The following is an 11,209-nucleotide window of genomic DNA, read 5'->3' as shown; positions in this document are numbered from 1 at the left end:
GTGGCCATTTGAGGGGCACCCCAGCCCCGCCTCTGTGCCTGGGGACCTGGGAAGGGAATCCCCACCGCAGGAAAAACCATGCCCTGTGGTCCCCAACCTCCTGGCCTACAGGAACTCCTGCAAGCCCCCCAGGTCTCCCGCCGCCCCCACTCTGGAAACCCGCCCTAGGGACTCCCCCGCAGTACCGCGACCACTCCCGCACCCTGATCACCTCCAGCGATGTGCTCCCTCTTCCCCGGATCATGGGCGGTTTGGCCATCAGGTAGGCAAGGCCACCAATAAAGTTATTGAAATTGAAGCTGCACCCCTGGCCAGGGATCTGGGTTTCCTCCTAAAATGACTACAAGGCACTTGGCCCGAAGCCACTCTTGGGGGCTCTTGCTACCCGCTACCCGTGGCTCCCCAGCCTGTCTGCCTCTCTAGCTGCTGTGGTCTCGATGGTGGGCTGGCACAGCCTCCAGTGCCTGCACGGAGGTGCTGGACAAAGACCGCTCCATGGGGATGCCACACCTGAAGCACAAGAGCTCTGGGCCCCATCCTGCCTGGCGAGTGGACAGCTAAGAGGACGCCAGGGGCTCAGAGCCACAGGACCAGTGCAGCTTTCTCTATGGCTGCCTCATGTGGCCTCCGGTGTGCTGAAACATTTTATGAGCCACATCTCTCTGAGCGGTGACCAGGAGAGGAATAATACCATGGACTTCATCTCCAGACAGAGGGAATTAGAGGTCAAGGTTTGAGACTGATGCTGTGCAGAGCCACAGGAAGGACTAGTCAGCTTGAATTGGGGTCCTGGGGAATAATTTGAGATGGAGTGTCTAATAGTAGATAGACCCTAACAAATTAGTGAATAGTTAGAAGAAGGAGAATGCTCTTATAAGCTAAGAAATAGCATTTCTGCAATGATTAACTCCAGAAGAAATAAACTCCAAGATAAAGAGCAATAAAAAATAACATTAGAGGGCATACAAAATGTATAAAAATGTCACAGACAATTCTAGGGTTGGGAGGAGACCAAGATTTTATGATAATGGGACTTGTCATTCCCTATGAGAAACCTTTATTACTCAATATGTTATATATACAGACCAGCAGCATTCATGTATCACCTGGGAGTTTGTTACAATGTAAGCAGGATCCGAAGTTCATCATCATGTACAGAACCAGAATCTGCTTTTTTTTTATTGCAAACAAATGGAATACATCTTGTTTCTATGTACATGAAGTAGAGGCATACCATTTGTGTAATCATTCATTTACAAAGGATAATGATGTTTAACTCATTCTGTTATGTTTTCCCTTCTTCCCCACCCCTCCCACCCCTCTTTTCCCTCTATACAGTCCCTCCTTCCTCCATTCTTGCCCCCCTTCTACTCCCCATTATGTATCATCATCCACCTATCAGCGAGATCATTCATTCTTTGGTTTTTTGAGATTGACTCATCTAACTTAGGATGATGTTCTCCAACTTTATCCATTTGCCTGAAAATGCCATAATTTTATTATAATTTATGGCTGAGAAATATTCCATATTCCATTGTGTGTGTGTGTATATATATATATATATATATATATATATATATATATATATATATATATATATATATATATCAATCACAGTTTCTTTATCCATTCATCAATTGAGGGGCATCTAGGTTGGTTCCAACCTGGCCACTGTGAATTGAGCAGCTATGAACATTGATGTGTCTGTATCTGTGTAGTATGCTGATTTTAAGTCCTTTGGGTATAGGTCAAGGAGTGGGATAGCTGGGTCAAATGGTGGTTCCATTCCAAGTTTTCTAAGGAATCTCTTTTAGGTCGGAAATTAGGCGACTGTAGGGGGCACAACTGAGCGGCTGGAACAAAGACCAGCCTGCCAAAGGTGATCAGAAAGTTCACAGCAAGGTGGAAGGAAAGTTTCACTGACCGCTCACACCCACCTGTCACTCAACAAGACCCCCTCAAAGCCTAGTCTATAAAAACCCTGGGCAGCCAGGGCCACCTGTGATTTTCTCCGAGTCCCTATACCCCGGGGTTCTGGGAATTTCGCCCGAGAGCCAAATTCCAATAAAGCTTGTTTCGGCCACTTTTCTGTCCCATTTTATTTGGCTGCTAACTGTGCCTGCCAAGCCCACCAAGTTTACATTTGGTCCCGCTGTTGAGCCCGCTGAGCCTGCCCCAGCTTACAATCTCCACACTGCTTTCCACAGTGGCTGCACTAATTCGCAGCCCCACCAGCAATGTATAAGTGTACCTTTTTCCACACATTCTCGCCAACACCTATTTTTGCTTATATTCTTGATAATCGCCATTCTAATTGGGGTAAAATGGAATCTTAGGGTAGTTTTGACTTGCATTTCTCTTATTACTAAAGATGGTGAACATGTTTTTATATATCTGTTGATTGCTTGTAGATCTTCTGTTAAGTGTGTTAATTTCCTTTGCCCATTTTTTGATTGAATTATTTGTATTCTTGTTGTAGAGTTTTTTTCTATTTTAACAAGTGTATTTTAACAAGTGTATTTTAAAGTGTGAGAATCACTTCTTTGACAGCTGATAACAGCATAGATCCAGATTTGATCCCTTTTCATATTCTGCACACACTGTGTAGAGAGTAAGCTTTCAGTAAATATTTGATGAGTGAAGAGTACGGGACTACTGCTCACTACATTTCTAACAAGATATGCCACTTAGGCATAGTGATGGGGAAGGCAGCCAAAGCTGGAGAACTCCAAGTCACACAGGCCATGGTTTCTGAGAGAGTGGCACTGTTTGTTGTAAAGTCCATTCTTGTATTATGAAGTTGAAAATTCTACTTAACATACACTGCACCCCCATTATTTGCTCTGTTTCTTTGTGAATTCATCTTCTTGCTGTTGATCAAAAACAGTTTAAGGGAAGAGGTGCAATTTTACCAAAACTGCTTACTCACCCCTCCACATTCTTGACTTCCTGAGTACCTCCTTTTGGTTACACTTACTTTTTCCCCTCTCACCTCCAATTCCTTTGTCTTTCCCCAGGGACTGACTGGGGATTAAACCCAGGGCTTATGTGCATGTGAGGCAAGCACTCTACCAACTGAGCTATATCATGAGCCTTGCTTCTGTTCTCTTAGATGAAGAAAAGCAGCAGCATGGTGATTAGCTGACTAAGGAGAGGAGACAAGTATTTGAAGTTTGAATAGGTAGGAGGTGTAAAATAATCAACTAGAATAGTAGGATAGAGAATTGACTAAAAAACCTAAGTATTAATGGCAGATTGTACTGAAGGTCTAGGTATGTTTGGTGGTTATAAATTTAAGACAATCCAATTCACCATAGTGGTATTTTTGTCTTACCATATAGCTTTTTGGGAGCAGGCATAAACAAAGGTAAAGTTTATCCAAGCAGGTATGGAGAAGGGCATCAAAAGATTTGAGAGTGCATATCAGGGTAGAATTATAATGCTGGGTGGTGGATTTTAAATCTGTTGGTCTGAGAAATGAAGAGCAGATTGATGGAGGACCCAGTGGAGTCAAAGAACTGGCTGATGGCAGCAAGTGCCAGAGAGGATGAGTTTAGTAGGTAAGAGATGGTTTGGAGAATAGGATGTTTGACATTGAGATTTCAGTGATGTTCCATTTATTAGCACTGTCTTATATATGACAATAGGTGTAGATAGGTGAGGTGAAATGGATCATAAAATCATTGGAATAAGGTTACAGAACTAAAAAATGGAATGACAGAGAGTGTTAAAGGCCCAATTTAATATTAATTCCTTCTTTTAAATAACCTTGGTATGTTTCCTTTCTATATAAAGACACATTTCTTAGCTTCCCTGGTAGCTAGAAGAAAGGGTATGTCCTTACATTTCTCCTCTCTTCTGTGTGGCTGTTCATTGAAAGGCTGAAATCCAGCAGTCACCTTGGACTGTGAGGTAGCTGAGAATAATACAGCAGAAAAAAGAACTATGGAGCTGTTATATATCAGGCCTGTATACCTCTGGACTGTTTTATATGAGAGGGAAATAAGCTTCAGTCTTGTTTACATCATTTTATGGGGATTTTCTATTATATATAGCCAAACCTAATCTTAACTAATATGTTGGATTGATGAAAGTTATAACCTAGGTACTAATGTCAATTGCAGGAATAGTTATGTTTACAGAGAAAGGCACAAAGCCTGATACTAAAATATTTACAGAATGAAGGGGAGTAAATGGGTCTGAAAATAACAATGAGGAGAGGTGGTAGCCAGTACTTCAAGGGAGCAGGATAAACATAAAAAGCAAAGTGAGGTTTATGTCTTCTTCATTCCTCATGCTGCCTAGAGTTCCTCATTGCTGTTTCTCTTTACTTTATCAAATCCTCCTTCTCAGTTAGATTATGTTTTATTAGATCAACTTAATTTGAGAGTAATCAGGTAAACACATAGTAATAGAAATGAATGGTATACTTAATATTCTTCTGCTAAGAAAATTTCACTAGACTGTAGCTCTGGGTCAAATCCTGAATCAAATAAATACACTTCTTTTTTTAAAGTAATTTTTAATTTTGAAATAGTTTTTGATTTAAGAAAGGTTGCAAAAATATTTCAAAGTTCTTGGATATACCACACCTACTCTTCCTTATTGTTTACACATTATTATGGTACATTTGTCACAACTTATAAACCAACATTGACACATTATTATTAATCAAAATAACTACTTTACTTATATTCCCCTATTTTTAAAATTGATCCTCTCTTTATTCCAGAATACCCATTACATTTTTATGACAGATCTCCATAGGCTCCTCTATACTGTGACAGTTGATAAAAATTTCCTTGTTTTTGATGACCTTGAAAGTTTTGAGGTGGTCAGGTAGTTTGTAGGATATTCCTCAACTTGAGATTATTGATACTTTTATCATGATTAAGCTGGGTTATGGTTTAGGGGAGGAATACCACAGAAGTAAGTGACCTTCTTGTCATATCATTTCAAGGGTACATACTTCAGTATGACTTTTCACTGTTGATGTTAATCTTGATCACCTAATTGCAGTGGTATTTTTTAAATTTTTCCACTGCAGTCACTTTTTCCTCATATTCATACTGTAATTTTTGGAAGGAAGTCAATCTATGCAGCCCATTTAAGAAGTAGAAAATTGTGTTCCATCTCCTTGAGAAGAAACTATATAAATTCAGAATTCTTTTGTATGGCAGAGTTGTCTCTTTCATATCATTTATTAATTTATTCATTTAATCATTTGTTTATATCACTGTGGGACTCATGTATTTTTATGTCTTATGTCTTATATTCTAATACTAGTTTATCTATTTTATTGTTCACATTTTCCACTATATGATGGTTCTGGTGTCCCTTTGACATATGCTTGTTTAGTTTGTTTTGAGCACTTTCTTCCTCTCTGTCATTACAAGAATGCATTTTTATTTGGTAACCAGATTTAATACAATTGGAAAAATTTTACATAAATATATATGAATACATGTATATGATCTTAATATAAAGAGCAAAATATGTAAGTAGAATATTAGTATATATGCATCAATAACTAAGGCTTTACATCTTAAGTTGTTTTGAGTGCAATATTCTATTCACATCTTGCTTTCAGCTTGGTTGAGAAAATGAGTGAGGATTCCATTTTTGGTAGTCTTACATAGTAGAAGTCAAATCAATTTAAAAATAAACACTTTAAAGAGGAAATTGGGGTGTTATTAGTAATAATTAGGAATTATTAGAGGATTATTAATTTACATTCTAAAACAGAGGTAAGTTTATATTATAAAAGGAGAAAATTTAAAAAGAGAAATTCAATTTACTTTTGAACAAGAATAATCTGCAGATCAAAAATACTAGTTCTACTTTAATAGATGACAACTCCCTTGTATCAGAAATATTAGAGAAGGAAAAAGACCTAAGAAATAATATCAACTTTCAGTACTTCAGTTCTTGAAAAGGTGAAATGATAGGCAGCTGTCCAAATAATTATGTGAGGGATGGGGATATAGTTCAGCTGGTACAGTGCTTGCCTTGCAAGCACAAGGTCCTGGGTTCAATCCCCAGCACCACAAAACAAACAAAACAAACAAACAAACAAAAAATAATAATTATGTGATTAAGAAGTTTTAGCTCTCACATTTCTAATTCACTTATGTGCATTTGTATTTGTTGGATGTCCTTTTATTTGTTCAAATTTATTCTGTAGTTAAAAAATTGGCAGCAATCCAAACTTATAAACATATTGCACAACAGATATTAATGAATATACACTTGACTGGTACTTTCAGCACCTTTCCCTATGGAATTCATTGTGCTTGACAGCTGACAATTTCTCATGAATTAGAACAAAGCAAAACTTCAACATATGAGAAAAAAAAATATCAGCAACAGCACTGGATGTAAACCCAAGTTCCTGCTTTCTATTTCTTTGCTCTGTTTTTGAGAACTACACAGTATGACATAAGAAAAAGAGGTATTAGGAAAATATTCCTACGTTTTAGACATAACTTCTTTGAATTCTTATTACTTAGAATCTATTTGAAGGAATGGGAGAAAGTTAGAGTAGAAGGAGACAAAATACATCTAGAGTTCACATTACAGTAGTTGGCAGCTACTTATTTCCTAAAGTAAAACTCTGATTAGATTCAATCTGGGAACTGAGAGATCAAAAAAGATAGGACAGCTACTTTCAAAAAATCCCAATTGTCTAAACCAATTAGAACCCATGGGTTGATGCTAAATTATTAAAAGAACCTATGAGCCTAGAAAGTAGAAAGTAATTTCTTTATTAAGAAAATAAAGACACGTTGCTTAGTGAGAGGAGCAAAATAGACCACTTCTCAGGTACATTAGTAAATAGTAAGTAAAACAAAATGTCTTATCGTAGACAACTATTTTAAGATCATTATTTATCTTATCTTTCAGAAAACATATATTTAGCTATAATATTAAAAACAAACAAAAATTGAGCTTTTAATAGAAAATCAAATCCTATCAGAATAATTACATGAAGTCAGACATTTTTAGATGCTGATTTAGGGTCCCAACCATAATATTTGATAATCAACATGCCTAAGAACATAATATAAAAATGAATAAAGAAGTCCCTGACCTCACAGTCTAGAAATTATTGAAAGAAAAAAGTGACAGATTACAAGAGTAAGGGGGGATGAATCAACACAAATGAAAACCCAGGATTTCATTGTAGAAAAAAGCAGAAAGAGGATCAATGCTTCTGAAGGAGAAATAAAAGTATTTTCTGGGAAATTTGAAGCTGAGAGTTATTCCATCTTTTTAGGTTTGGAAGCTATCTCTAGATTGAGCTTCCCAATGAAAGTCAAGGCGTTGACAATGAGACATCTAAAAATAAACCATAATCACCTCAAAGAAAATAACAGCTAGCATAAACCTGCCCATTGTCTTTGTTGAAGCTATGGAATTACTCTTTTCAATTACTCCTGTCTTCATAGGCTTCCTGATATGATCATCTGTGGTTAAGATGATTTTTCAAACCCCATCCCTCTTTCCAGGGACATGTAGATGAAAGTGGAATGGAGTACAGGGTCCCAAAAATAACTGTAATGCTAGCTTGGGGTCAGTGAAGGCCAGAGACAGATTAGGCTTGACTCCCACCAAAACAGTAATCCCTTCCATGCTATCCATGTAGACTCCCTGAATGGTATGATATTGGCTCTTCATGTACCCAAAAGTAGAGAAGATAGAAGTCATGGCCTATCAGCAAGGCAATAAATTATATGATCAATCAATCAGTGATTTCTAATTACTGGTATTGATTTTATATTGGACTATTAACTGTAGTAAATAGTGAAAAAAAGATATTTGTCACCATCCTTAAAGATCTTACAAATCTACTAGTAAGAGATAAGATATGTATACACATAACAGAACTCAAGGGTTTTGCTAAATATTGTGGGTTTGATTGATAATAGAAATGTAAAAATGGGCACTTAAGAGAGGACTATACTAGACCCTTGAAGGATGTGAAAGATATAGATGAGAACAAAGAAAAGTATTAAAAATCAGTGAACAGCAACAAAGTGAAAGAATAAAGCAGGAATGGGTCAAAGAATATTTATGGTCAATGCCTAAATTAGTAGAAAACAAGAATGGACAGCATTCCAGATTCAGAAGACTGATGCAAGAGAGAGAACTCACCACAAAAATTCTCAAACATGGGATTCTCAATTATTTTATGAGGACAATGGTGGTGGGGTCATGGGTGTTCACAGATCAGGACTTCCCAGGGAAAATGTTAACTTGGAATCCTTAAAGGATGAGGGAGGGTGATTTATCCTACAAAAAGAAGTGGTCCTACAGATGGAACCAAATAAAATGATTATACCAAGTGCTTTTGGAGAGCTAAAGAGACATTTTAGTGGGAAAATGTGGTAAACAGTAAAATATGTGGAAGAAGTGTGACTAGGAGACTTTCACTTGCTAGTTTCTGTAATAAAAAGAAAGAACAACAGAACACATAGGAAATAAGAGGAAAGTCAAATTAAGCCGATTGAGGGATCCAAAACCAAGGACAGGAAAAAAATGATTAGAAAATAAATTTTAGGTAGAATTCTTGATATGGAATTCTGAAGGAACTGATAAATCATCAAGTAGTACTTTATCAAAATGGGGCTGGAGTTTTGAAGAGATTAAATAGGAAATAATTTGAGATCTTTGATTTCTGGAGATGATATTAACTCAGGTGTTTGTATGCATTCTTTTATCTTATAGCAGTAGGTCAAGAGCTGGAGTTTTCATGAAGGTTTCACGGAATGATTCACTAGTTCCAATCTTGCAGGATTGTTATGAGGATTAAATAAGCTCCATGTACATGAAATGTTGAATGTAACTGTCAACCCTTAATAAAGTTTGAATTATATCCTTGGGGACTGATTATAGTCAGAAGGTGGTGGGACAAGAATAAGTCAAAGGGAGGACAGCAGAAAAGTCCAAATAAAAGAGTTTAGTGCCAGAAAATAAGGGAAAGAAAGCACTCCAAGGGAAAAGGTTTAAAAATGCCAAGCTCAGTAGTGAGAGATTGGAACCTGGTCATGGATGACTTTCAAGGGAATAGTGTCAGGAGTAAGGAGGTGAGTTTAAAATGCATGGACTCTGGGGAAAAAAGGGGAGAGGCCTGAGAGCATAGGATGTAGAAACTTTAGAGGTTTTGGCAATGAAAGAGAGGAAGAAAATAGGAGAGCACCTGATAAGAATAAGAAAATTAAATAAAAAAATTAATTTCTCTTCCTCCAAGATAGGGGAGTTATGCTAGTATAATCAGTTGCAGAAAACCACCATTTTGGGGACTTCAACAATCAATTTCCACTTTTTCTGAATAAAAATAACCCTAGGATTGAACTCAAGTTCAGACTTCCAAATCAATGTGTTCACCAAAGCACTAAGCAGCCAGCTGATGTTATTACCTTTCCATGTCACATGGACTTTTCATGCTCCAAGCCAGTCTAACCTGAATGTGCTATTCACCTGATTACAGCCAGCAAACAGGTCACTTCAGATTTGTAAATGTACCTAACAGATTTGAAATTATCCTTAATTCAACATACTCTTCCTTCCTTTGGCAGCTCTATTACTGCTTGAAGTAATTCCTCCCAAAATAATGTACCTAACTTTTTTCTCCATGAGTTATTTCTACCTAACTTTTCTTTTAAGTCCTAAACATAGTCTTTATACCCTTTTCTTGAGTTTTCTCTCCTTTCTCATTTGCATTGAAACTGTTAGTGATATTTCCCCATTCAGTTGTCACCAATTTTAATCGGAATTCTCAAATTAACAAGAGCAAACTGAACTGTAGTAAAATATTGTTTGTATTAAGAAATATGTAGAAAGAGTTATCATACATCATCCTGGGAGAATTTCTTATCTTTTTGCCATTTCCTCTTGAATTTTACTTATACCTGCCATCATTTCACTTTGTGAGGAAAATTTCTTTAGCCCTAAAGAAAAAAAAAATTAAAATTTGAGTGTAAATTACCTCAGTTAAAAACAATGATCCTATTAACAATTACTGTGTTATGAGAAATTCAAAGAAATATCGAATAATTTTCTGTACCAAAAGAGGTTATAGTTTGCTTGATTACCTGATCCTGCCACCATCAAAATATAATAAGTAGAGCATAACCTAGTTGGAAAAAACAGAAATCTGAAATGTTCCAAACCCCAATACTCTTTGAACACTGACAAGATGCCACAAGTAGAAAATTCAGCACTTGACCTTCTGTGATAGCTCACAGTCAAAAAAACAGGTACATTAAAACTATTGTATAAAATTACCTTATTGCTATGTTTATAAGGTACATATGAAAAATAAGTAAATTTTATTTTTAGATTTGGGTTCCATCTCCAAGATAGGCCATTATATATATGCAAATATTTCAAACTCTGAAAATACATGAAGTTCAAAACACCTGTCGTCCTAAGCATTTCAGATAAAGAATATTCACCTGTATCAATATATGTAGCTTACTTTATTCTGCTTTGTCTTAACATGTTTAGTGTACTCTGCTTTCCAACAAATACCTCACTCCTCCCTAACATAGTCTTTGATTTGGTAAATGAAATATGGACACATGGAAATGACAAATGGTCTTAAAAGCACATGGAAATGAGACACAAGGTCAAAGGCAAGTTGGATGTGGTGACACATCCTGCAATCCCAGCACTTGGGGGGCTGAAGTAGGAGGATAATTTGAGTCCAGGGGTTCAATCAGTCTGAGCAATGTAATAAAACACCATCTCTAAAAAGGAGGGGACTGGAGAAATTCACCTACACAGGGATCTTAATAACAAATGTTTTTTATACAATGGAAAGTAAAGGAAGTAAACATTAATTCTCAATCACATTTTATGCTAAAGTCCTATGGAAGATAAGCCTTACCTTCCATTCTCTTTTATTAGATAGGAGTTTGTGTGGAGGGTAAGGCCAAAGGTAACTCATAATACCCCATCTTGACAAATAAATTTAAGTATTAATGTACAAACAGTTCCTATAGTAGGATCTAACACCAAGGACATGGCTAGACAAAGGCAGAATCACATTTAAGTTCATATAAACAACTCTAGCTCAAACAATTAGTCTTTGCACAGATATATAGTCTTATGACCAGATATGTAGGCTCTATGCCATGGAGAAAATTTAAGCCACAATCCTAAAGTGTTACTCTATAAAATACTGAAATGTAGAATTTCAGTACAG

Source organism: Sciurus carolinensis, unplaced genomic scaffold, assembly GCF_902686445.1.
Source record: "Sciurus carolinensis unplaced genomic scaffold, mSciCar1.2, whole genome shotgun sequence".
NCBI lineage: Eukaryota > Metazoa > Chordata > Mammalia > Rodentia > Sciuridae > Sciurus > Sciurus carolinensis.
This window is presented reverse-complemented; position numbering follows the sequence as displayed.